The 27,858-nt window shown below is 49.3% G+C and overlaps 1 protein-coding gene across 1 annotated transcript in view; it reads right to left on the bottom strand.

Moving 5' to 3' along the window:
* Positions 1-24,735, bottom strand: part of LOC119975899 (beta-galactoside alpha-2,6-sialyltransferase 1-like) — a 165,706-nt gene extending 140,971 nt beyond the window's left edge. The window contains exon 1 of the mRNA XM_038815830.1: positions 24,587-24,735. The gene's annotated coding sequence lies outside the window, so the exon portion shown is untranslated. The remainder of the gene's footprint in view (positions 1-24,586) is intronic.
* Between the last annotated feature and the right edge of the window lie 3,123 nt (positions 24,736-27,858).

Genomic DNA, 27,858 nt, shown 5'->3' with positions numbered 1-27,858 from the left:
CTCTGATGCAATACCAGAGGACTTGCAGCAGGAGATGAAAATGAGGAGGTCCTCTTTCTTCAGGAGGCCCTCCAGGAAACGGATACCAGCAGTGCGGGCAGGTTGCCATCTTAGTCAATGCCAGCAATCTAGCTCCAAGGACATGGATACAGTGTCACAAGTAGTTCAATGTTCGCACTTGAATCTTCAAAGTCAGGGGATTCAACTTTGAATTTCACATAACAGACTTGCCTCACACACTGTTCCATGCACCACATCTCCGTCACTCAACTTCCAACAATGTCCACCAATCACAACTCATATTCATAGTCTCACCTCACCCTTACACACTTATCGCTGCTGCAAACCGTACAGCTTGTACACTGCCAGCCATTCAACAGTGATGGACATATCGCACACTCACCCATATACCTCTATTTCTCTTACAGGACAAGTTTGCCTATATACAGTGGCAGCACCAAACCAGTGGGCAACAGGCATGGTTACATATCCTCACTGCCCTCCCCCCATCCCCCTCCAATGTGGGGACATGGTGTTGACGTCAGAAATTTGGGCAAGACTAAGGGTATGGCCAGCTGCAGGGTTGAAAGCGTGGAAAATGACAACCTGTTTCTACCTAATCCACCTTCTCACGTTCCACCTCTTCTCATCCTGTTATTTTTTTAATGCTTTACAAGCTGCAGATGATGTCAGCACGCACCACCTTGCTTCCCCCACCCCAACCCCTTCCTCACCCTAACCCTACTCTAGTGTCTTCATGTGCCAAGACCTACCACCTGGACAGCCAGTGCTGTGAGAACCTGAAGGTGAAGAGAAATAGGAGACTGATTAAGAATCATCATCAGTTAATCTCACCACTGCAGCCAGACGTTTAGGTACAAGCATTACTGCAAACTTTAAAGGGCAACATGAGGATGAGAACAAGTGGACTGCAGCCAGGCCAGGTGATAACACAAGTGAAAGCTCCCCAGAGGCTCAGGTTGCACATGGGTTCTGCTGCAGAGGACTTGGGCGAGGATTTCCATTGGGCAATGCATAGAGAAAAGCTGATGGAATTGCACGCAGAAATGTTTAGTGCATTGGCAGACTTACCAGAAAACCTTCTGTCACTGTCTAGGATCGTGGAGGACTCCAATGTGGCACAGTGCATCAAATAAATTGTTGAGCCTCATTCCCTCCAGCCTGGAAGTGGTGGCCAATTGCACAAGCACAATTGTAAACCTAACCATGATGCAGTTTCTAAAGGATGTTTCAGCTTCCGTTGCAATGTCGGCAAAAGACATCCAACATCTCACCTTGCTACCATGCCTAACTAGACAACAATGTTCAAAGGTGGTTTCAGGAACTTGCAGCAGTCTAGCAGCCTATGTTGTGATAGATTACTCGGATTGCTGAAACATTGCTGGGCTGGTTTAGCTCACTCAGCTAAATCGCTGGCTTTAAAAGCAGACCAAGCAGGCCAGCAGCACGGTTCGATTCCCGTACCAGCCTCCCGGACAGGCGCCGGAATGTGGCGACTAGGGGCTTTTCACAGTGACTTCATTGAAGCCTACTCGTGACAATAAGCGATTTTCATTTCATTTTCATTTCATTCATTTCATTTTCATTTCATTCATTGCCCCGCCCCGGCGGAGAGTATCTGAGTGGAACGAAAACCTGCTGTTCTTTCTCAGGGTGCCAACATTCATGCTCAAAGCACTGCCATTCTGCCAATGTCCCTGCTGGAGCCACAGGCTGCTGCCACCCATTCGATGCTGGTGCAATTCAAAGCGGGGCCTTCAAGGTCAAAAGCTGCTCGACGGACAAAAAAACATTGGCTCTCCTAGTTAAAGGTTGACAGCATTTCACCAGCTATGCTGGAGCCACTGGGGTAGCATTGTGTACAAGCACTAAGTCAGGCAAAGGGACACGGAAGACAGACATCAAGGGTGAATAGCTGACTTTTAGATGGAATATTTGTCTGGAATGGTTGTTTTGTCATGTCTTTTATTTCAGGAATGTGTTCAAGGGGACTCTGTGATGGTCTGGAACAGAGGGATGGCAATATATAGAACTGTTATTCAATAGGAGCCTGTGTTTATATTCCTGGGAACTGAAGTCACATGTAGCCCATCTGGAATATGGACATTCTAGTGGCCTCCTTCTCTTCCTGAGTGGTTCACCAATCACTTGGTGGCAAAGGCTGTGCCCGCCAAATGACCATGTGGTGGATGATACAGCGAACGATCACAAATTAGGATAGCAGCTCCAGTGAGCACTGAAAGGGTCGTCCAGCATGCTCAAAGTAGTTGTTGGTCTGTGGGCTGCTCCATAAAGTCTCACATCCAGAATACCCTCATTGTCCACTCACTGACCATATGAAGCTGGCTAGCTGAATGGAATCATAAAACATGATGTGTTAGGTGCTCTGGATCCGTAGAACACATACAGGCCACCAACACTTAAAATAGTATAACACTATTTTATTAAACTATAAACTGTTGAACATACTATTACTGTGGGTTAACACAATGTTAGATTAACTAAAGATCTGTGCCTATCCTAACCAGTCTAATCACTCAGCACATGGTGAGGGTCTGTGCTGTAAGCTGTAAACTCTGTACTTCTGAAAGGCTGCATCCCGAATGAGTGGGAAAACTGATGCCCTCTGTCTTTATAGTGAGTGTGCTCTAACTGGTGATTGGCTGCGGTGTTATGCATGTTGATTGGTCCTACTGTATGTCCATCAGTGTGTGTGTCTGCACCATGATATACTGCTGTATATTATAACATCCCCCCTTTTTTTTAAAAATGTATGTTTGTGGCAATAAATAGTGTGTGTTGATAATGTTCCTAACTACGTGTGGGGTGCGAAGACATATTTACAGGACTATGTATATGAAAACAAAGCTATATACACAAGGGAAGGTGCCTGGTGCAGAGAAATAGTATGCAACAAGAAGAACGAGAACAACATTATATACAAACCAGGAAAATGATCAAACAAGGCAACAAAACAATTCAGAGAGTCCGTAAATTTGTAAAGTTCATAAATTCAGTCTCTGAGGTGGGTGACGAATTCTGGTTGACCGCCTCAAGGGTGGGTCGAGAGCCGCCGGTTTAGGAGCGGGTTGGACTGCATCACAGTCAGGGGGAGGCAGAGTGATAGGAAGCTCTGCATTGTCCATGGCAGGGTCAGCAGGGGAGCGAGGCAACACCGGAGGATTACGTGACAATCGTGGAACGAGGCGAAAGGCGATTGTGGCGCAGAATAGAGCTATCTGGTAGCCTGACCAGGAACAAGCGGGGTGCTACCTGCTTAAGGACAACAGCGGTTGCAGACCAGCCACCATCTGGGAGATGGACGCAAACATTGTCATCTGGAGTGAGAGCGGGGAGATCAGCAGCACGGGAGTCATGAGCCGCCTTGTGCTGCGCACGAGACATCTGCATTTTGCGAAGAACCGGAACATGGTCGAGATCTGGTACATGGATGGACGGCACCGTCGTCCTCAGGGTTCGATTCATGAGTAGTTGGACTGGCGACAGGCCAGTGGATAGTGGGGCGGAGCGATAGGCCAGCAAGGCAGGATAGAATTCAGACCCAGCATCGGCAGCCTTGCATAGGAGCCTCTTGACGATGTGTACTCCCCTCTCCGCTTTGCCGTTGGATTGGGGGTACAGGGGACTGGACGTCACATGGGCAAAATTGTACCGCCGGGCAAAGCTGGACAATTCCTGGCTGGTGAAGCAGGGGCCATTGTCCGACATCACCGTGAGTGGGATGCCGTGCCGAGCAAATGTTTCTTTGCCCGAATGACTGCGGACAAAGTGAGGTCGTGCAACCGTATCACTTCCGGGTAATTTGAAAAGTAATCCATGGTGAGGACATAGTCTTTACCCAGCGCGTGGAACAGGTCGATGCCCACCTTAGTCCAAGGCGACGTGACCAACTCATGGGGCTGCAGTGTCTCTCGTGGTTGGGCCGGCTGAAAGTGCTGACAGGTGGGGCAATTGAGCACTGTGTTGGCGATGTCGTCATTGATACCGGGCCAGTACACGGCCTCACGGGCCCAACGGCGACACTTCTATACGCCCAGATGGCCTCGTGTAACTTTTCCAGGACAAGCTGGCGCATGCTATGCGGGATGACAATGCGGTCCAGTTTCAGAAGAACCCCATCAACTACTGCCAAATCATCCCTGACGTTATAGAGCTGAGGGCATTGGCCCTTGAGCCACCCGTCCATCAGGTGGCGCATGACACGCTATAGCAGGGCGTCAGCCGCCGTTTCGCGGTGAATTTGGACCAGGCGTTCATCTGAGGCAGGTAGATTGGAGGCTGCGAACGCTACCTGGGCGTCAACCTGGCAGACAAACCCCTCTGGGTCATTTGGAGTGTTGTCTGACCTGGAGAGAGTGTCCGCAACAATAAGGTCCTTGCCTGGGGTGTACACCAGCTGGAAATCGTATCGCCGGAGCTTGAGCAGAATACGCTGGAGGCGAGGCGTCATGTCGTTCAAGTCCTTCTGTATTATATTGACCAGCAGGCAATGGTCGGTCTTGACGGTGAATTTGGGAAGCCCATAGACATAGTCGTGAAATTTCACAACACCGGTCAGAAGGCCCAGGCACTCCATTTCTATCTGCGGGTAGCGCTGCTCCGTGGGGGTCATCACCCGCGACCTATACGTGATGGGGGCCCATGACGCGGCCTCATCACATTGCAAGAGCATGGCTCCAATTCCGGACTGACTGGCATCTGTCGAAATTTTGGTCTCCTTTGCTGGAGCAAAGAAAGCCAGGACCGGGGCCGTGGTTAGTTTAGCTTTGAGTTCCATCCATTCATGTTCGTGGGCAGGGAGATAACTGGAAGTCTGTTGTCTTCCTAACCAGGTTCCTGAGAGCCATGGTATGAGAGGCGAGGTTAGGGATGAACTTCCCTAAAAAATTCATCATCCCCAAAAACCGGATGGCCTCCTTCTTGTCTTCTGGCATTCTCATTGCTGTGATAGCAGCTACCTTGTCCGCATCCGGCTGCACACCCAATTGGGAGATGTGGTCCCCTAGGAACTTGATGTCTGTCTGACCGAAAGAGCACTTGGCTCTGATTGAGCCGGAGGCCATGTTCATGTATGCGTCTGAAGACGCGCTGGAGGCGATTAACGTGCTCCTGTGGGGTGGTGGACCAGATGATCATGTCATCGACATAGATGTGAACACCTTCAATCCCTTCCATCATTTGTTCCATGATCCGATGAAACACTTCTGACACCGAGATGATCCCAAATGGCATCCAGTTGTAGCAATGGGCGGAATTCTCCCAAAGGCCCGACGCCGTCGTGAAACCCGGGGAGGTTCACGACTGCATCGAAGGCCTCTCCTGGCCCCCTATTCTCCCCCCACTGGGGTGCTAGGCGTCAAGGCCCAGCGCGCCGAGAATGACGCAGCTGACGCGCCTAATGATGTCAGCCGCGCATGCGCAGGTGTGGCAGCTTGATCTTGCGGGGCGGCGAAGGGGAAAGAGAGCGTCCCATTGAAACGCCGGCCCGATGATCGGTGGGCACAAATCGCGGGCCTGTCCCCTCCTGAGCACGGTCATGGTGCTCAGTCCCCTCTAGGCCCCCCACAAGCCGCAAACGGGCATCTCATGCCGTGTTCACGACGGCAGCGACCAGGTGTGGTTGCCGCCATTGTGAAGCGGTCGCGAACGGCAAGCCGCTCGGCCCATCTGGGTCGGAGAACCGCGGGTCGCCATGAAAAACGAGACACGCCATTTTGGGGTGGTGTGGGAGAATCGCGGGAGGTCCGCTCTCGCACCTCCCCCGATTCTCCCCCCCGGCGTGAGGAGCGGAGAATTCCGCCCAATATCTTCCAAAGTGGGTATGGAACATGCAGAGTTTCCTGCTAGATTCATCAAGCTGGATTTGCCAGAATCCTTTTGAGGCGTCGAGTTTCGTAAAGAGCTTGGCATGAGCCATTTCACATGTGAGCCCTTCGCGCTTGGGAATTGGATGGTGCTCCCTCATGATATTGCGATTAATGGCGTCGAGTTGCGCCCTTAAGCTGGTGTCCGGAAAGGCAGACGCATCAGCAGGAGCGAGAGAGTGAACCCTCTGAACTAGGTTCAATAGCTTGCATGCCTGCACGCCAAGCAGGGAGGCTTTCGAGGAACCTACGATTTCAAAGGAAAGATGGCTTTGTCTGACCGGTGCGTCACTTCCAGTTGGCATGAGCCGCTGGCAGTAATGGCATTGCCATTGTAATCTAGTAGTTGGCATGCTGATGGCAGGATGGCTGGTTTGACACAAAGTCTTTGGAGGTCAGACCACGCAATGAGATTGGCGGAGGCACCGGTGTCCAGGCGGAATCGTATTTGGGACCGGTTGACCGTAAGGGTGGCACACCACTCATCATCCGGATCGATGCTGTGTATCGGTAGAGGCTGGATTCTGTGCTTCGGGGTCACCCTGTTTTTTGTTATGATGCCAACTTGAAAAGGCGCCTTTGGGTCCTCGGTGTCAAAATCAGGGGACAGGTCTGAATCAGACTCGGTGACTGTGGGTTGAATGGCCCGGACATCCCTGCGAGGCTGGCTGGAGCGGCGAAAGCTGGCATGTTGAGTTGATCTGCATAAAGCAGCATAGTGGCCAAGTTTGCCACATTGCAGGCATCGTCGAATTTGGCAGGACACTGCTGCTTTAAATGGGCGGAGCCACAGTTGCCGCACGCCTTTGCGTCAGTGCATTTGTTGCGCCACCGCGCATGCGCAGTGCGATCATGCGTGGTGCGCATTACGTTCATCGGCGTCGCCGTCCCCTCGTTCGGTGTGCCCTAGCGTGGGAGTCCGTGAAAAGCACGCGAAATGGCCGCCCTCATCCAGGCTGAGGTTGGAGTTGTTTGATTGCTTGGACGCGTTCTGCCTCGTTGGGAGCTTGCCGTGCCTTTTCAGCCGCTTGGATGTGGGAATACCGACTAGTGGCATGTTCATGGAGCACGCAGGTCTCGATGGCAATCGCTAGGGTGAGCTGCTTGACCTTGAGGAGCTGCTGGCGAAGGGGGTCCTACTGAACACCGAAAACGATCTGGTCGCGTATCAGGGAGTCGGAGGTGGACCCCTAGTTATGGACTGCGCAAGGATGCGGAGGTGGGTGAGAAAGGACTGGAAAGGTTCATCCTTACCCTGAAAACGCTGTTGGAAGTTATAGCGCTCAAAACTTTCATTCACCTCAACGTCGCAGTGACTGTGAAACTTGAGGAGGACCGTCTTGAATTTAGATTTATCTTCACCATTGGCGAAGGTGAGAGAAATAAAGATGTGGATGGCGTGATCCCTGCCGTGGAGAGGAAGAGAGCAATCTTCCTGGCATCTGAAGCAGTTTCCAGGTCTGTAGCTTCGAGGTGGAGCTGGAATCGTTGTTTGAAGATCTTCCAGTTGGACCCTAGGCTGCCAGTGATGCGGAGCGGCGGCGGCGGGCGGACGCTGCCCATGTTGCAGGATGGCTGTAGACTGGTGGAAGGCAGATCACTTGTAGGTAGGTCCAAGAAGTTCTAACATCCCTCAACTACTGGTACCATGATGTGTTGGGTGCTCTGGATCCGTGGAACACATACAGGCCACCAACACTTAAAATAGTATAACACTATTTTATTAAACTATCAACTGTTGAACATACTCTTACTGTGGTTTAACACGATGTTAGATTAACTAAAGACCTGTGCCTATCCTAACCAGTCTGATCACTCAGCACATGGTGAGGGTCTGTGCTGTAAGCTGTAAACTCTGTACTTCTGAAAGGCTGCATCCCGAATGAGTGGGAAAACTGATGCCCTCTGTCTTTATAGTGAGTGTGATCTAACTGGTGATTGGCTGCGGTGTTATGCATGTTGATTGGTCCTACTATATGTCCATCAGTGTGTGTGTCTGCACCATGATATACTGATGTATATTATGACAAAACATATAGCACTTTTCACCCAGAAACCATTTTCTGGTTTTGTGACTGAAAGATTGTTGGAATAGTAGACTACTGAGGCATGAGCACACCATAATAGCAGGCATTCACCAAAATGATGTCCTGGGCATGGTCACATACCAGCTGCACTTTCTGCAAGTGCTGGTCTTTACCGTTGCAGTACATCTCAGTATCGAGATGCAGCGCCTGCAAAGCAATATGTCTGCAGTCCATGGAATCCTGTACCATGAGGAATCCCACTGTCCTAGCAAAGACCCATAGACACTGCCTACTTTTCACTGTTCAGGGAGGATGGATTAAGCTCCTGCCACAAAGAACATCCGCCACCTCTCTAATGCAGCTGTGGACATTAAACTGGGAGATGTTGGACACAAGCGTCTGCTCAAGCCAAGACATTTAGGACCACAGCCACCTCCACAGTCACAGGTAGCACCATCCTCCATTTCCACCAATGTTACATGTGTGGTTCTAAGAGTGGCAGAGTTTCTTGAGCTTGAATCATAGATGATATAATCAGTGCTCCTGGCTTAGATGAGAGGAAGAGACATGTTCCTGAAAGACCCCAAGTAAATAAGATTTTATGACTAGATATGTTTTAAACTGTCTCCTTAATTTAAGGCAAAATTAAATAACGAAAAGGGCATCTAACTTGCTTCTTATTCTATCTGATTATCAGCCTGTCTGACATGGTTACCAAGAGGACAGTGGGCGCAAGCCAAGTGTTATTGAAATTCATGTGCCAGGTTTAACATCTAAAAACAAAGGACAAAGCAGCTGGCATTGCCATGGGTAGCTTTACAAGTTGTCAGGCAGTCTGATTTAAAAACCCTGGAGAGAGAGGGGGGGGGGGGGGGGGGGAGGGGGTGCGGGGGGGGGGGGGGGGGGGGGGGGAAGGGGTGCGGGGGGGGGCTGCGGAGGGGGGGGGGCTGCGGGGGGGGGGGGAGGGGGAATTACAACCATTGTAGACATCAGGAGAAATAACTGTTCCATGATAGCTACCAGGCAGAATAGAGGTGGGGACCTATACTCTGGTTGAAAAGATGGAGTCCATGGAAGATTATCCCTGGCATGTCCGGGAGAAGGATCGCTGGAGTGGGTATTACTGGTGGAAGTTTGTTCTGGATTCTCAGAAGACTGAAGGAAATTACTTCTGACTTCCAACTCAGTGAAACAGGAATAATTTTCCATTGGGAGCAGAGAGTAACTTTGGGCTAGTTTCTGTAAAGACTATGGCTGAGATTTTCCATGTGGCTATGACAGCTAGTCGAAAGTCCATTGATCTTCAGCAGGACTGGACGATCCCAGTGGTGGGCAACGCTGGAAAATCCTGTCCTATAATTCTGCGGAATGTGACACGTAATGTACAAATGCCTTTTTTTAATTTACGGGATGTGTGCTTAACTGTGGTCAGGGGTTATTGGTAAAATCAAGAAACTATTATGATTATTTTCTATGGTTTAGAGTATTAGTTGCTGACTAAGTGATGTTCAGTTAATGGTGATTTTTAATTTGTTCCAGTGAATGTTTTAATTATTGAAACCTTGTCATATAATTACTTTAAGTCAGTCATTGAGTTCTTATTTCTTGTTAAAAGTTATTGGTCTCTACAGGAATTTTAGCAAAGGCTTCCTGCTGAGAGACCTTCTCCCCATACTTCTCCTTCAATAAGGAGCTCATCTTCTTACTTGCTGTCTCTAATCATCTCCCTCTCATGCTGAAATCTAAGGGAGATGACTATTATAGGACCCATGACTGAAAGTAAGTGCTCAGTGGCCTAGCCCTTGCAATCACAACCAATGCAGCACGGTGATACAGTGGTTAGCACTGCTGCCTCACAGTGCCAGGGACCTACGTTAAGTGACTGTCTGTGTGGAGTTTGCACATACTCTGCGTGGGTTTCCTCCTGGTGCTCCGGAGTTTTTTCCCATGGACCAAAGATGCGCAGGTTATGTGGATTGGCCATGCTAAAATTGCTCCTTAGTGTCCAGGGATGTGCAGATTAGATGGGGTAATGGGTATGGGGGAGGTGGGGGGGGGGGGGGGGGGGGGGGTGTTTGGGTAGGGGAATTGATCTTCAGCAGGAAGAGTGCTCCTTTGAAGGCTTGGTGCAGATTTGATGGGCTGAATAGGATCCTTCTGCACTCTAACGATTCTAAGCTTCTATGAATGCCTGTAAGGGCGTCGGGTGAAAGGCTGAGGAGAGACGATTGGAGGAAGAGGTGAAAGGAGGTGGCTGATGATGACGAACAATGGAAGGCAAGAAAGACTGAGGGGAGGGAAGCTGGACACTGGCATCGCTACAGGAAGCACACACAAAAACGCAGGTCAAAGGGATACCATATTGTTTATGGAAGAGAATGTGCTGGGTAGAGATCTACATGGGACATGGGCACCTCACAGCTCTCCGGCTCGGCGGGGGGGGAAGATGGTCAAATCGAGGTACAGACTTCTTGAGGCTACTAGCCTTTTGCCTCTGAGATTGGGGCATTGTGTACGGCCTCATGAGGAAAGGTGGGCTGGAGAGAGTGACATGAGTTTAATGGAGTGGTATTTAAATAGAGCATCAGGAACTTCAAACCTGACAGGTGAATGTAGGTGGATGAATCACCTGCCTGGAGATTTGAAGGGAAACTCGCCTGTGCATAATTAATGAGGGTTCAAGTGCAGAATCTAGCATGGGATCCCACCATTCTGGGCAGTGTGAAACAGGCCCCATAGCCGCCTGCTACTGCACTTTTGTCTCAAAAACGCAGAAGCGGTCACCCGGCTGCGTGTTTTCTGATGGTGGAAGGTGGCACGCCATTCGCTGGCTGCGGGATTCTCAGTTCACACCACTGTGAATGGGAATTTCCATTGAAGCCACCATTGGAGCAGGATTGGCACACATCAGGCCCATGCTACTAAATACTTGCACCAGTTCATGCCCACATGAATCCCGGCCCAGAGCGACGGAGCATCATGGAGGCATGGCGAATCCGGTGTCCAGCCCTTGCAAGTGGGTCATCCCGTTTTTCCCCAACATGGGATTCTCTGACACATTGGGAGCTCCGGTACCTGCGGCGGGCAGTGGAGATTCCAGCCCTTTATCTTACCTACCAGTTAATGGCTTACAGAGTCCACCCTTTATTGGGGTTTCTTTGCTGGAGATGAGGAAAGTTGGACAATATATTCACACATACGTTAAAATATTACAGATATGCTCGAAATACCTCAGACAAGCAAATTTATGTTACCTCAATTATTTTTAAGCCAAATATTTACCTTTTGTCAAAAGATCATTTTTAAATTCCAGCCTTGGTCCCTTACCATTAAATAGCCACTTTCCTTTAAATAGCTGCGACAGTGCTTGACATCACTTCAGCCACACTCAAACTCTAACACCCTCATAGCGTCAACTCTCACGCATGTTCCAGGCTAAATATTAATATTAGCACGATGTACATGACTAACCAAGCTTATCTCAGGCACAATCAGACTACATAATGTTCTAACTGCCTTCAAAAAAATTCCACAAACCTTTTCAGAATTGTCTGTTTATTTTATATTCTGCTGTCTGCTCAGTAACCAAGGGAATAGATTATACCACCACCTGCAAACCCGCAGGTGGGCGGGCAACGCCGGCGGTAGGAAAAGAGGATCCCAATGGCTGGTGAATGCCAACCATCAAATATAAGGCTTCATTCCTCCTACTTCAATCCAGAGTTACACTGGTCCAATTGAGTCACTGAATAGCGGAAACAATTTCACAGCGCCTCAAGATCTATTATGGAAGTGTAGCTGCATCCAAATGTTGAGTAATAGGTATTAGTCTGGATCTTCCACTCAGCTGTTGTGCTATGATCCCCACCTTCAGGAATGAGCTCTAGACCTCTGAACAATTTTCCGAAAGTGATGTGCAATTTTCCAGACAGCATACCCAACTAATGCCATTAGTCTGCCTGGCTGTAACAGGCATCAGGTGTTACTGCAGTATTATTGTGCTGACAGCCTCTGTGTTACTGGCTTAGAAGGGAGGAGGGAGGTTTAAAATGTTTAAAAAGATCGGCTAAGGCTATTTAACCAATTGCTTATGTGGTGTATTTCTACCATGTCTGCAGCATTTATGTCTGCAGTGTTTGAATGGACGCAATTCAACTAATTGGGAACAAAGTCCTATAGCGAGTGCGTTTAACCATGCGTTTCCTGGCACACAAGGGGCCGAAGCAAGGAATGCACCACCGAGGTGGTTTAACAAATGCCAGCTTGGCACCACCAACCTGGCAATGCCCATGTCAGCTGGCAGTGCCATCTGGGAACCTTGGCAGTGCCAGGCTGCCATTCAAAGGGCATGCAGCGGTGGGCCTTCAATCCTCTGAGATAGCCCCACATGGGGTCCCCGTTTATGGAGTACCAAACAGCACTTACCCAAGGTCCCTGAGGTGAAGGAGATAAATCCCAAAGCCGCAGGTACCTCGGGAATCTAGACATTAAAGTGAGACTAACTGTCTTGCTTTAATATGCAGATTTATCAAAAAGTCATCCCGTCCACAAAGGGTGGAATTTACTTTTTTTAGAATATTGTTATTGGCATTTTCCAATTTTTACAGTGTGAGAGTTTAACATATAGTGCAGCTGATATTTACAAGGTATGATGTTTCTTATTTACAAATTTTACATACATTCTCTCCGTCTGCCCCCCCCCCCCCCCCCCCGCCCCCCCCCTCCTTGCATCCCTCCTCCCCCTCCCGTTGGCATCTAGCTCTTTCCTGGCACCACCGTTCGCCCTGGGTATGGTATTACTGTGCTCTGCTCCTCTCATCTGTGGTTCCTATCGTCTTTGTGGTTCGGTTGAGGGAGGACTTCTTTCCCCCCTCCCCTCCACCTTTTTCCCCCCTTTTTTTCTCTGTGACTCTCCTGAGTTCTCTCCTTGCTTCCCCTCCCCTTCCCCCTTCTGCTCCTCTCCATTGTGTGTGCTCTTGTTTGCTCTACTTAGTCCCCCCTTCCCCCCTCTCTATTGGTCATATATAGTCACTATTGGCCTCGACCAGGTCTTGGAACAGGCTGATGAATAGCCTCCACACTTTGTGGAAGCCCCCGGCCCTTGGATGTTGTGCTTGATCTTCTCCAGGTGGAGAAATTCAAACAGGTCTGCCAGCCCATCTACAGTTGTGGGTGGTGCTGCTGATCGCCAGCTGAGCAGGATTCTCCGGCAAGCGATTAAGGAAGCAAAAGCCATGGTGCCGCCCTCTTCATCATGAATAGTTCTGGCTGATCCGATATCCTGAAAACTGCCACTCTTAGGCATAGTCCCATCCTCACCCCCAGAACCTTGGACATCGCCTCAAAGAAGGCTGTCCAGACCCGACAAGACAGGGGCAGGCACAGAACATGTGGGCGTGGTTGGCTGGGCCTCCCTGGCACCGTTCACATTTATCCTCCACATTCGGGTTCTGATTAGGTGAGCTCTGTGCACCATTTTAAACTGCCTGAGTCGTAACCTTGCACAGGAGTAGGTGGAGTTTGGCCCTACTTAGTGCTTCGCTCCAGAGTCCCCAACCCACTCCCATCCTGAGTTCGTCCTCCTTGTTTTGTCTAGTTCCTTCCAGTGGTGGCCTTGCCCTTTCCAGAAGTTGTCCATAGATGTCCCCACAGTTCCCCTCTCCTTACTGTCCGTGTTTATTAGCTGTGGTAGTATGACTAGAGGTACTACGGTACCTGGGAGTGTGAGCTGCTATTGGTGGAGAAGGCTCGCTGCTCATTGGCCCAAGTGCTGCTTTCTGATTGGTCAAGACGAAGGCAGCTCCGCCCAATGAGGCGGGGTATAAGAACCCGTGTTTCCCAGCAGCCATCGTTCTTTCTGTACTCGAGCTGCTGGGGAAACATCTTGTAGATTAAAGCCTTCGGTTCGGACTACTCCTTCATTTCTGTTGTTATTGATTGCGCATCATTAGCTCCTCCAGTAAAGTGTCTTTCAGGGCCCTCGGGTACCTCATTGTCTCCTTGAGGAGGAAGTTTTTGGTTTGAAGGTGCTGGAGTTCCTGTCTCGTCGGTAGCTCCAGTTCTTCCGTTAGTTCGTCCAGGGTCGTGAGTCTGTCCCCTCTATAAAAGTCCCTGACCGCTGGCATACCGCCTGTGCTGAATGAGATTCACACGGTGTTATAAGTTACCAATGTCACTCAGTTCCCATTGCATATATGTACCGATATTGTAAGTGCAGTTGTACTACCTGATCACCAGGGGGAGTAGCTCTGGGAGTACTCGAGAGTTTGTACTGGGCTCCCCCCTTGGCTCCACCCAGAACTCCTCCCCCTGGAGCTGCTGTATAAAGATCCGTGCCACAGGGCCAGCCAGCCAGTTCATCGAAAGTTCAACGGCTAACAGGCTGGCTCTGTTGTAAGTATATTAAAACCGCTATTCTAATCCTACAAGCACGTGTCCGTAGAATTGATGGTTCCATCACTGCCGTCCTGACTCCATTTTTTAAAGGTGGTGTCGAGTATGGCTGGTAGGAATTTGTGGTTACCACAAATGGGGGCCATGGATGATATCCCGGTTAGACCAAAATGCTGCCTCATTTGGTTCCATGTCCTCAATGTGGATACCACCACTGAGCAGAATGTGCATTTTGCCGGGGGAGGAGGAGGGTAAGTGGAGATGGGAGTGCTGCCGCGGCAAGGGATCGGAGGGTTGTTCCTTTGCAGGAGGACTCCTCCAGCCTCACCCATTCCATGTTGGGTTCTCGTATCCATCCCCTCACCCTCCCGGTTGTGGCTGCCCTGAGGTAGTATTGCAGGTTCGGTAGGCCAGGCCACCCATATTTTTCCTCCTTTGAAGTGTTGACTTGGGGATCCTTGGGTTCTTTCCCCGCCACACAAACGCCATGATCATTTTATCTATCCCTTAGAAAAAATCTTTGGGGATGAAGTTTGGTATGGATCTGAACAGGACAAGAAACCTTGGGCAGGATTCTCTCAACCTGGGGCCGGGCCAGAGAATCCCTGCAACCGGCGCTAATTGTGCCATGGCGCCCCGATGCCGGCACGCGATTTTGATGCCGGCATGGTTGGCGAGGCGCTGGTCGCGGGCCAAGTGGCCGTCGTAAAAAAGCCGAGTCCCGCCGGCGCCGTCCACACCTGCTCTCAGCCGGCGGGAACTCGGCGATGAAGGGTCAGGGGGCCACCTGTGGGGGGGTGGGGGAGGGGGTGTCTGACCCCGGAGGTGGTCTCTGATGTGGCCTGGCCCGTCATCTGGCAGGCCTCTCTGGCTGGGGGCCTTGTTTCTTCCGCGCCAGCCCCTGTAGTCCTGCGCCATGTTGCGTCGGGGCGGGCGCATTGAAGGAAGCCACTGAGCATGCGCGGATCCTGCGGCACCTATTTGATGCCGGGATCAGCGGTTGAAGCAGCATGAACCACTCCAGTGCCATGCTGGCCCCCTGTAGGGGCCAGAATTGCTGATCCTAAGGCCGTGTTGATGCCGTCGAGAAACACGATGACGTTTCCGAAGGCATCAACACTTAGCCTCAAGATCACAGAATCCCGCCCCTTGGTAGCACGTTCACCTTGATCACCTGCACCCTCGCTGCCAGGGAGAGCAGGATTGCATCCCACCTCTCTAAGTCCTTTTTTACTTCCTCCGCCAGACTGGTCAGGTTCCACTTGTGGATCTGTGTCCAGTCATGGGCTATCTGGATCCCGAGGTAGCGGAATTTGCTTTGGGCTAGTTTGAATGGTAGACCTCCCAGCTCTGTCCCTCCCCCGCTTGGGTTCACTGGGAATGCCTCACTATTGCCCAGGTTAAGTTCCTAACCCGAGAAGGCCTAAAACACTTCCAGGAGCTTCATGTTTACTTTCAGACCATTCTGTAGGTCTGAGATGTAGAGGAGCAGGCCATCCGCATAGAGTGAGACTCTGTGCTCTCAGCCTACTCTTCCGATGCCCTTCCATTCCTTCGCATCCTGCAGGGCAATTGGCAGGGTTTCGATTACCAGGGTGAAAAAGTGCAGGGATAGTGGGTATCACTGCTTTGTGCCTCTGTGCAGCTGGAAGTATTCAGAGCTGGTGGTGTTCATTGAATTCATGAAATTTACAGTGCAGAAGGAGGCCATTTGGCCCATCAGGTCTGCACGGCCCTTGGAAAGAGCACCCTACTTAATCCCACATCTCCACCCTTCCCAGTAACCGCACCTAACCTTTTTGGACACTCAGGGCAATTTGGCATGGTCAATTCTCCTAACCTGCACATCTTTGGACTGTGGGAGGAAACCGGAGCACCTAGAGGAAACCCACGCAGGCACGGGGAGAAGGTGCAGACTCCATAGAGACAGCAACCCAAGCCGGGAATCGAGTGTCGGTCTAAATGCTCGCCTTGTGGGTGTTGTACAGCAGTTTCACCAACGAGGTGAACCCCGTCCCTAGCCCAAACCGCTCCAGTACCTCAATTACTTCCATTTGACTCGGTCGACGGCCTTGTCTGCATCTAGGGAGACGATCACCTTTGGTGTTCTCTCTCCGAATGGGGTCATTATTACATTTAGCAGTTCCCTGTTGGCCGCAGTTAGCTGTCTACTATTGACAAAGGGCGTCTGGTCCTCTGCAACCACCTCTGGTACGCAGTTATCCGGTCTCTTAGCCAGAACTTTCCCGAGTATCTTCGCGGCCACATTGAGCAGCAGAATGTGTCTATATGATCCGCATTCCGTCTGGTCTTTATCTTTTTTGGATATCAGCAAAATCATGGCCTGTTTTAGCATTGGAGGTAGGGTGTCCCTTGCTAGCTTGTTAGGTGACATTTCCCGTAGGTGTGGGGCCAGGTTTGGGGCAAATCTTTTGTCGAACTCCACCGGGTACCCATCGAGTCCCGGCAGCTTCCCCGCCTGCATGGAGCTGATGCTCTCCATAATCTCTTCCAGTCCTATTCGTGCTTCCAACTCCCCTCACCTATTGTCCCCCACGACTGGTATGTCCAGCCCATCGAGGAACCGATTCATCCCCGCGTCCCAAGAATGGCTAGGCGGGTTGTGCGTAAAATGCATTTTTCCTTATTATAGGTAAGGTTAAGGAGTTTAGCGGTATGGAGGAATTTCTGGAGATTCGCGTTGTGGTCCTGCTGGTCGTGGCCGCAGATGGTGACGTTATCCAGATACGGGAACGTGGTCCGCAGCCCATACTGGTCAACCATTCGGTCCAACTCTCGCTGGAAGACTTAGACCCCATTGGTGATGCCGAAGGGAACCCTAAGGAAATGTTAGAGGCGGCCATCTGCTTCGAGTGCAGTGTATTGGCGGTCCTCCGGGCGGATAGGGAGCTGGTGGTACGCCACGTCAACAGTGGAGAAGATTCGATACTGTGCAATCTGGTTGACCATGTCAGATATGCGGGGAAGGGGGTACGCATCGAGGTGCATGTACCGGATGATTATCTGACTATAGTCGATGATCATCCGATGCTTCTCCCCAGTTTTAACGACCACCACTTGAGCTCTCCAGAAGCTGGTACTGGCCTCAATGACCTCCTCCCGCAGAAGGCGCTGGACCTCCGACCTGATAAAGGTCCTGTCCTGTACCGTCTGCTCCTCGTGGCGACGGGCTTACAGTCGGGGGTGAGATTCGCAAAGAGCGAGGGTGGATCGACCTTAAGGGTCGTGAGGCCACAGACGGTGAGGGGGGAGCAGGAGTCCGCCGAACTTCAGGGTGAGGCTCTGGAGGTGGCACTGGAAGTCGTGACCCAGTAACAGGGCAGCACAGAGATGGGGGAGGACATAGAGTCTGAAGTTACTGTACTCTACGCCCTGTACCGAGAGGGTCGCGACACAGTACCCCCGGATCTGTACGGAATGGGATCTGGCGGCCAGGGAGATTTTCTGGGTCACGGGAGGAACCAGGAGGGAGCAACACCTTACCGTAGTTGGGTGTATGAAACTCTCCGTGCTCCCGGAATCGAAGAGGTAGGTCGTCTTGTGCCCATTGATCCAGACGGTTGTTGTAGCCGTCGTGAGGTTGCGAGGCTGAGACTGGTCGAGGGTGACGGAGACGAGCTGCGGAAGGTGGTGGGAGGACCGGTCGGTGGTGATGGAGGTATCGGCGGCCAGCGTACAGCTGGGCGAGCAGGGGTCCTGGGGTGCGTTACAAGATGGTGCCAAAGATGGCGGCGCACATGGCGGGCCACATCCAAGATGGCAGCGGCAACAGGCTGCACGTGGTGGGCGGCGAAGATGGTGGCGCCCCTGTATCGCACATGGGGGGGATGTTGCGTTAGCGATGCTGGACCTAGAAATGGCAGCGACTGATCGGGCCTGGCAAACGGTGACGAAGTGGCCCTTCTTGCCACACCTGTTGCAGGTCGCGCTCCGCGCTGGGCAGCGTTGTCTGGGGTGCTTGTTCTGGCCACAAAAGTAGCATTTGGTGCCTCCGGAGTTAGCTGGCTGCTGTGCGGCACAGGCGTGCAGTGCACCCGGGTCGGGTGATGCCGGGGCCCATGACGCCCACGAGGGTGCCAAGGGGTCGGAGGTGTAGGACTCCAGGTTGAGGGAGACCACTTCTAAGGTGTTTGCGAGCTGTACTGTCTCTGTAAGGCCAAGTGTACCCCCTTCTAATAATCATTGGTGGATGTAGTTGGACTTAATGCCCGTGTTGGGCTGCCGACACCGCCTGGCAATTACAGTTTCTGCCAAGTAGCTGCAAGGTACGCAGGAAATCGTCCTGAGACTCTCCCGGGAGTTGCCGTCTCGAGGCCAGGAGGTGCCTGGCGAACACATGATTTACAGTCCTGATATACTGTCCTTTCAGTAGTTCTATCACCTCTGTGTAGATGGGAGCGTCCCGAATGAGGAGGAAGACTTGTGGGCTCACCCGTGCGCAGAGTAGTTGGAGTTTCTGTGGGTCTGAGAAGACTTTGGTGGATGCTCCAAGATATCCTTCAAAGCAGGCTAGCCAGTGCTCGAAAGTCGCTGTGGCGTCAGCTACGTGAGGGTTCAGCTCCAGGCGATCCGGCTTGAGTAAAACGTTCATCTTCAAATTTCTAGCACAATAAATTGATGTACCATTAATGACCACGCAACGAATGGTGAACAATTGTGGCTTTATAGTGCTAGATATAAAGCCTCCTGCAGCTGGACGCAAGAATGGGGGCAGTGCAGGAGAGCATACACTTTTATACAGAGCCTTCTGGGTGGAGCCAGCAGGCCGGGATTTACCGTAATAACTGGAGTACAATGGCAGTGTACCATAATACATGTAATGTATGTTCAGTGGTTTACCACAGGCTGGCCCCCTGCACTATGGGGCATCTCTTTGTCCAACGTGTCCCCAAACTGTGTGCAACGGGTCTCCTGTTTTTTAGGGATCTTCCAAAGTGGCTGCTTGCAGCACCATCTTGTTCCCACAACTTGCACCTTACCTGCCAAAGCCAATCTATACACCAACCGTTTCTTCCCTTCGTGTTCCCTTTGTGTTCCTTCCCTGCGCCCCCCTCTCCCCTCCCCCCCCCCCCATAAAACACACAGGCGCTCCCTGCAAGAAGGTGCGCTACAGCTAGCTATCCTTGCTAGTGTGGTGGCCCCTCCCCTGGGGCTGATCTTACCCCTGACTATGCCCACTGACTATCTGCTCCCTCTGCCTGTACCTGCATTCCTCTGCCCTCGCCCTTCCCTGTGACCCGGTCTTTATGATCAGAGTGAGGCATTACATTCCCGCGCAAACATATCATGTGTCCAAGAGTCTATATCTCTTTCTCTTTCCTCCTCTGCTCCGCCTTCATCGATGCCTTGCCTGCCTCTTGTTCAGGCCGTTTGATTTCACAAATTCGTCTGCCTCCGCCGGGGTGTTTAAGTCAGGCTTCTTGTTCTGGAACGTGACCCAGAGCCTCTGCCTGGGAACGGCATTCCAAATCTTATAATAATAATTTTTATTATTGTCACAAGTAGGTTTACATTAACACTGCAATGAAGTTACTGTGAAAATCCCCTAGTCGCCACATTCCGGCGCCTGTTCGGGTACACGGAGGGAGAATTCAGAATGTCCAATTCATCTAACAAGCACGTCTTTCAGGACTTGTGTGAGGAAACAAGAGCACCCATAGGAAACCCATGCAGACACGGGGAGAACGTGCAGACTCCACACAGTGATCCAAGCTGGGAATCAAACCCGGGTCCCTGGCGCTGTGAAGCAACAGTGCTAACCACTGTGCTACTGTGTTGCCTGACCCCTTTCTTGTACAGGGCCGATTTTGCCTGATTAAATTCGGTCCTGCATTTTGCCACGTTCGCCCCAATGTCCTGATATACCTCGCCTTGGTCTGTCTCCCCCACCTCAGGATCCTCTCATGACCCTGGTATTGATGTAGATTTGCGATGACCGCCCTCAGTTGTTCCCCCGCCATGGGTTTTGGCCTGAGTGACCTGTGCGCTCTGTCGATCTCCGGGGGGTTGGGAAAGCTGTCTCTCCCCACTAGGTTGCCCAGCATTTGTGCGGCGAAGCCCGTTGGGTCCCTGCCCTCGATCCCCTCTGGTAAGCCCATGATTCAAATGTTCTGGCATCGGACCTTTTCTCTTGGTCCTTGACTTTCCCTTGTAAGTTCCCTTGGGCTGTCACCAACCTTTTGACTACTGCCTCCAAGGTGACGATCCTGTCGCTCTGGTCTGTTGATGCTTTCTCCAATTCAGAGATCGTTTTTTTTCTTGCACTTTCACCTTCTTTCATTGATCCAATCCTTCGATCACTTTTTTTACGGTAACAATCGCCTCTGTCACCGCCACCTTGACCGCCACTTGGATTTCGACCTTTATTGCCTCTCTCATTGGGGCCTGTTCCTTCATAAGGAATGCTTGCCATCCATCTCCAGGTGGTGGTGGTGGAAGCTGATGCTCTGGTTGTCAGCCTCCCTCTCTCTTGGGGCTTGTGGGAGGAAACCGGAGCACATGGAGGAAACCCACGCAGACACGGGGAGAACATGCAGACTCCGCACAGACAGTGACCCAAGCCGGGAATGGAACGGGGAGAAAGTGCAAACTGCACACAGACAGTGACCCAGCGGGGAATTGAACCTGGGACCCTGGCGTTGTGAAGCCATAGCGTTAACCACTGTGCTACCGTGCTGCCCATCTCCACTCTATCCCCGTAACTCAGTAACCCTACCATATCCTTTTTGGACACTAAGGGCAATTTTGCATGATCAATTCCCTCAAACCGGCACATATTTGGACTGTGGGAGGAAACCGGAGCACCCGGAGGAAACTCACACAGACACGGGGAGAAAGTGCAAACTGCACACAGACAGTGACCCAGCGGGGAATTGAGCCTGGAGCGGTGAAGCAACAGTCCTAACCACTGTGCTATTTTTCTGTCCAAATTAGTTTGTTGGAAGTGTTGAATTTATGAAAATGTATTTCAGCAGCTGCCACACCACGCCACTTAGACATCTCAAACTTGGAAACAACTATGGAAAGCACCAGACATGTGTAAAACAGTAGCAACGAACAGCAACCTGTCAGCAATCAATGATTTCTTTAGTGCTGATGGGGGGAGGGCTCTTCATGCTGCTTCACATTCGTTCAGCTTTGTGAGGTTAAGTTTAGGCATTGAGTGAAACCTGGAACAGAGTTTGCTATAATTTAAGTTTGTGTTTGTGGCCATTAGTTGCACTACGCAGCAGTGCAGCCACACTTGTGGCATCTCAAAGGGAACTCTGGTTGTGCTGGCCTGTTTGTTCCCTGTGTTGTATATTCCAGATTGTTGCATGGCTGCACATCCATATATCTTATGAAAAATTGGTAAGTGGAACTCCACAATGGCATCAAATCAACAATGCACACAATTAGCATCATACCTGCCTGTTCTCTAAACTCCCAGTGCACTTGAAGTGCACGCGCATTAATGCATTCACCAAGGTGCCACCTGCCAAACATCATGTCAGATTTGTGTGTGCGAGCCACGTATGTCATTTCATCCCTGCTACTTATTTCCACCATTACAGTGAAACTCTTTTGTGGGCATTAGAACCACAATATCAAGTTAGGCTTTTACACACTTCAAAAGGCACCCAGTCTTAAAAGGATACCCTAACTAGCCATTAGTCATAAGCCGGGAATTGCCTTCAAAAGAAAAAGTACGAAAGAGCCAGGCACCTACCTATATGTATAAAGCTTACTTAAAATAAAACAACTCATTGCATTTTAAGACCAAGCAAACCATATAGTTTGCAAGCAGACATTTCAAAAAGGAAAAGCAAGTTACAGCTTGAATGTTTTTATAAGCATTCCCATGGGAATATACCTGCATTGCTAAATGCTTGCCCACTGTGTGCTGCACATACTTAACCTCTGACACCCTCCTTTCTTTGAAAATTAATCCTCAGTTAAAGGTTTTCTACACAGACCCCAGAAGAAAAACATTGCATTACAAGGAAAGTGAAGCAGATGTGCTTCACTGCCTTCAGTCAATGGAATCCTCACTGGAGTTCACAAGCTCACTCAGAATGGCTCCCATAGAAATACTCCTTTTACACAATGATCGCAAGCAGCCTTTATCTTTCCCTGGTTGGGTTTTTTTATTCCCTGATCTGTCCTTGTGCAAAATGATTTCCATCATCGAATACAAAGTCGACTCTTTATCCCAGCCAATACAACAGCTGAGAAACTTTTCAATATGCGTGTAAAACAGGCATCGCGGATTGACTGCTTATCAGATTGCATTCAGTTGAAATAAAAAGTGGGCTGATTCTAAAATGGGTGACTGACACCCAAATAAAAACAGAAGATGCTGAAAAGCTCCAGCATGTTCGGCAGCATCTGTGGAGAGAGAAAAAGATTTAAGGTTTTGAGTCCAATGGACTCTTCAAAATCATAAAATTAAAACAATTACAGTGACGAGGAGGCCATTCAGCCCATCGAGTCTGCATCGGCCCTTGGAAAGAACACTCTACTTAAGCCCACGCCGCCATCCTATCCCCGTAACCCAAAAACCCCAACTAACCTTTTGGACACTAAGGGGCAATTTAGCATAACCAATCCACCTAACCTGCACATCTTTGGACTGTGGGAGGAAACCAGAGCACCCGGAGAAAACCCACGCCAACACGGGGAGAAAGTGAAAACTCCACATAGACAGTGACCCGAGGCTGGAATTGAACCCGGGTCCCGAGAGCTGTGGGGCAGCTGTGCTAACCACTGAGCCACCATGCTGTCCTATCGGGCTCACAACGCTAGTTTTAAATTCAGCCAGCAGGTTAAAACTCTATCCCCAGTATTGTAAACATGTCAACTCTCTTTTTAGTTCAAGTATCCTAAAAATTCCAGAATGGTTTATTAAAATGAGCTACACATCAAATCTTGTGGAAGCTGCCATTGCAAACAGAATCTATTACTGACTGAAAAGTGACAGAGCCAATCTCAGTGGCAGTAACTTTACCTACGACTGATTCAAAATCTCACTGCACCTTCACTTTCAGGTATGCTATTGTTCAAAGCAGATTATTAGAAAATTCCTATTCCGACTCTAAGCTCCCGGAATCCCCATGGCAACAAATGCTGGAAGAGGTTGAAGGCTCTTGTGAACTCTTTAATGCTACACCTGGGCAATAGCTTCAGGGTTGAAGGAGCTGCAAAGAAGCCAGCATTATTGTTCCTGATCTCCCCTACCCCCCCCCCCCCCCCCCCCCCCATAACCAACCACCCGCGGCATGCGTCTGCACATGAAGGAGCACAGGAATGTCTTTGGCTGTAGTGGGTTCTTCGTCTTCTCACTGCTGCTTTCATTCAAAAGCTTGCAACACCATGCACACGCATGAGGAATGGTTACTTGGGAATTAAAGCAACCGGAACACAACCAACACGCTTGAATACCGTGCGCGAAGAATTTTCTCAGGCAAGGAAAGTGTTTTTTTTTTAAACGGTGGTGTAATCCTTTGGCACTCACTTCTTACCATTAGCTGGTGCAGCCGTCAGCGCCACCGTGACACACTGACTTCAGAAAAAGTGAGAAATGTCACATGATTTCTTTCCCCTTTCTGACATCATATATAAAATTGCAAGTATTATTTCTTTTGCCATTACACATCGTGAAGTAGTGCAGACTACCCGTACATTAGTTATTTCCAGTAATGTCATGGCCAAGTATAAAATTTGAACAGGTAATTGGAACAAGTCAAATGTAAAAGCACAATAAATGAACTCATTTTTAAAAATGTGCCAGCAGTTCTAAAATTATTAACTTGAAATCGTTGTTCGGCTCATTAAGCAGCAAATGTGTTTGTACAAAGTACAAGATGAACTGAACAGACCTGTGGCAGGATGGGGTAACTGGAGTACTAGTCCATTCTGTCTACACTTTTGACTGTATTATCTGAATTATATGTTGGGTCAATGCATCCGTTTCATGGATTTTACCACATCTTTGTAAAGGATGCTTCAGAGCTCTCCATGACAACATTCACTTCTTAAAGTCAAGATAAGACATTTAGTAAGTATTGAAAACAAGGTCATAATTGAAGGCGAAGAGCAGAAATTATAGTATAATTTGAGTTTCCCAGGCACTAAGATTATGTAATGCAATACAGTAAAACATGGAATTAAGAAACAGGAGACGTCATCTTTCCACGCTGTACTTTATTTCATTAAATGATCAAGAGTGCCTGTGGAACTCTAGTGAAAGACTAAAATTACCTTGTGCTAAAGTACTGTCGATCACTGCTGCAGATTGCTGTTGTAACTTGTCTTTCGCTCCTTGCACGTTTACATATTCAGTTCCAGTTGCTCAGGAGTAAACTTCAGAAGCCACAGAGCTCATTGGTCACGCAGACCATGAGGTTTCTGATTTCACCTTCAGTTCAAGAAGGCAAAAACTTGTGAATTGGTGGGTTTTGTAAGCTCTGTTATTGAACTCCTCCCACAATATTGTCATGATATGCAAACATGCAGCTAATGAACACATAGAATAGGACACGACCAATGAGCAGTCAGGGCACTCAGGAGTGGTATCACTATAAAAGGGATGAGACACTCACACCCCGCCTCTTTCCACAGACCAACATCTGCAGAGTGAGACAGGGTGTAACCTCAGCATCACACCCCAGCACGTGGCTTAGAGCAAGGCTGGTTCAGTTAGACTGAGTTACTACATTTAGATTAGCAGAGAGTCAAACTCATTGAGAACTGTGCTAATAGTTCAATAAAACACATTGAACTCACTTCAAAGTCTGGAGCATCTTTTACTCAAAGCTGCATCAAGTGGCAGCTTGTGTTATTCCAAATTACATAACACAACAAACATCACCCCCATTCCTCCATCCCCATCCCTAACCTCAGAGCTCCTTCCATTAGCATCATAATATGCACTACCCTGCAGCAAAGCACTTTCTGTATTGCACAGTATGTTGACATGTTGCTCAGTCAGTTCACTTATCCTGACAAGAACAGGCTGTGAGTTCCCTGTGCGAGACCTTCTGAAGCAAACTGAAAGTGTGTTTATCAAATACTTACAGTGGGGAGGGAGAATCTGAACCAAAGGATTAAACCAGTATGCTCAAGCTCGAAAATGTATGGGCCAGAATTGTTGCCAAAGTAATGGTGAGTTTAATGGTGCATGTCATTTCAATGAATAAATTAATCTAGCAACTTCAGCAAGGAAGAGATATTCAATGCATTAAAACTTGCTTTGAGTCACTGGACAGTTAACATAGTGACAACAGGCAGCTCACTTTCAATCTCCCGGTGAATTTCAAGATATTGCTGGAATTACACATTAGTTGCCAAAGAAATATACTGTGGAAGGCTGGGCCAGAAAATTAACAGTTCAGTGTACAAATACCTTTTGAATGAGGAGGTTACATTTCTATATAACTCAAATAAGAAATGGTTGAAACTGTGGAGTATCATTCCTATAGATGGCAAATTAGTTCCAGAGGTCCTTAAAATAAAAACTTTAAAAGTAATCTTTCATGTATTCTGTCTCTTTTTTCTCTTAATTCCCTCTTTTCACTTTTCATTCCACCTGTTTGTCCTAATTGCCTTTTTTCCTTATTTGTCATCTTCTGTTTCTATCTCAATCCTTGCACCTCATTGTTTAAGGATAGACTGTTGGTCCCACCATTCACTAAAATCCATGATGCCCCATTGCCCATTATCAGCTCACGTTTACAGCAATTTACAGACAGGATTGTTCAAGTTGAAGGGTTATCAATAAATTCCAACTGATCATCATTCCTGCCATAGCCAGGGAAGCAGGTACCAGAATGGTGCACATCATCTGCAGTTAGATCAATCAAACAACCAGAGAAATGGGGAGGTTGGATAAAGAGCTTTCTCCCCGAGCATCAGAAAATGAACGAAGAGGTCCAATAAACTTTTTCTATAAAGTGCTTAAGGACATTCTGAGGTCATGAAAGGCTTTATAAATGTGAATCTTTCTTCAGTAAAAAGTCAACTGATCTGCTGGATCTTTGCCAGGATTTAAAATGTTAAGAAAGTGCTGTGTAAAATTGTCAAAGTTGCCGGATGACCCCCTGTAGCTTCGTCAAGTAGCCACCCTTCATTTCGGAATCTAGAGGTTGATTATGGGTCAGCTATTTGACTGTGAAAAGGGGTCACATCCACTTGACCTGAAGCTCACTCAAATCTCTCGCATATGCGTTCACCCACCAGAAGAGATCACCTAACAAGTCTGGAAATTGAAAGCTTCACTCATGCCAACGTCACCTACCATTTTTGGAGGAGTAAGAATAGGCGGCAGGTCATGATTCATGGATGTGCGTTTTATAGAAGCAGTTGCACATTTAAATCAGCAGCTGTCTTCACTCCTGTGTGATCGTAATGAAGTAGGAGTGTGAAACACTAATGTGCGCAGGTTAGATCTGCTGAGAGCAATTCTGAGCGTGTGAATTTTTTTGGGTAACCACTGCACCTTTCTCAAGAGGTGAAGGGACTCCTTTGGATTTTTCTGCCCCCGAAGTGGCAAAGACACAATACTAACTCTCTGAGGGGATGGTGGACCTGGCAGGGTTATATTTGCCCTTACTGCCTCATATAATCAGGTGCCAAAAGCTTGAGAATGGTGCATTTTGCTTTATGAGACGGATAATACTCACTTGTATATGTCGTATCAGCCAGTCAGGCCAGAGGGAGAGCACGAAGATCAAGAAGCAGAGGCAACACCATGCACAGCAGGCAGGAGGAGAGTCAGGACAACCTGGTATTAACCTGGGGGATGGGTGTAGAGACCAAGGACATCCTACCACAATATGACGAATGACCAGTGTCAAAAGTGCCTGAGATTAAACTGTGAAGTGGAGGCAAATGTATGCTGCCCCCAGCAGCAACTCAGGCCACACACTATTGATTCCTACACCATGCAAGTGGCTGTAAATCATGGCTATCAATTTTTATGCCTCAAACTTTTCTCTTTTCTCTGAGTCCTCTTTCCAGGGCTCAGCAGAAGATCAGCCTGTGCATCCCACTCAGCAGCACACAGCTCCATTAAGGCTGCAACTAATTCCCTGTTTCCTTGCATGGGGGAGTACGTTAATTTCCCTGTTGATTTGGTGTCTTAGACACAGAGTGCCACAGCCTTTGCCCAATTAGCTGGCTTCCCTCGGGTACAGGGTGCGAAAGATTGTACTCGAGTTGCCATAAAGGCCCCCATTCAAACTGCAGACACCTCTGTCAGCTCAATGTCCAGCAGGCAGTCTTTGACCACACCGAGGTCTTCTTCCGGAAAGGTGTGATGGAGAGAATGACTCTGCAAAAATGCTTGGTGCCATGTATGTTGTGGCTGTGACTCCACGTTAGCCTGCTGCGCCCTACAACCACTTACTGCCCCACTGCTTTACTCCCTCTTAATCACACTGTTCTGGCATGACAATGTGAGGGACCTGGTAAAAGCTCAACCATGTGGCTGCATGTGAATAGATGAGTGACAAGATGCAACTGGATGGGATAAT

This window comes from Scyliorhinus canicula, chromosome 13, assembly GCF_902713615.1.
Source record: "Scyliorhinus canicula chromosome 13, sScyCan1.1, whole genome shotgun sequence".
NCBI classification, from domain to species: Eukaryota; Metazoa; Chordata; class Chondrichthyes; order Carcharhiniformes; family Scyliorhinidae; genus Scyliorhinus; species Scyliorhinus canicula.
This window is presented reverse-complemented; position numbering and strand designations above follow the sequence as displayed.